We start from the raw sequence: 303 nt of genomic DNA on the forward strand, positions 1-303 counted from the left end.
ATTGTGAAGTTTAGGTCTATAATTAGCGATAATGACAAGTACACGCAGTGATGATAAATACAATGATTCCATCGTTCAAGTAATACTTCCGATAGTGACAAAAGGACCAGCTTTAATAAACAAATCATCCAATGTATATTGAAAACAGAGTGAAATGGTGACGAAATAGTGACAGCGATGGTGCCTGGAAGGAAGACGCTGGTAATGACGGCCCCAGACACGCAACTCACAAGGTTCCGTTGATTCCGTGAGAAAAAAAAGGGAGGGGAGTGATTGCGCTCTATCCTCAAACACCGGAGGAAC

The 303-nt window shown here is 42.2% G+C and overlaps 1 protein-coding gene across 1 annotated transcript in view; it reads right to left on the reverse strand.

Moving 5' to 3' along the window:
• LOC119593704 (rho family-interacting cell polarization regulator 2-like) overlaps nt 1-303 on the reverse strand; it is a gene marked incomplete in the record, with an annotated part of 108243 nt that overhangs the window by 106268 nt on the left and 1672 nt on the right.

This window comes from Penaeus monodon, chromosome 32 (genome assembly GCF_015228065.2).
Source record: "Penaeus monodon isolate SGIC_2016 chromosome 32, NSTDA_Pmon_1, whole genome shotgun sequence".
Classification (NCBI taxonomy): domain Eukaryota; kingdom Metazoa; phylum Arthropoda; class Malacostraca; order Decapoda; family Penaeidae; genus Penaeus; species Penaeus monodon.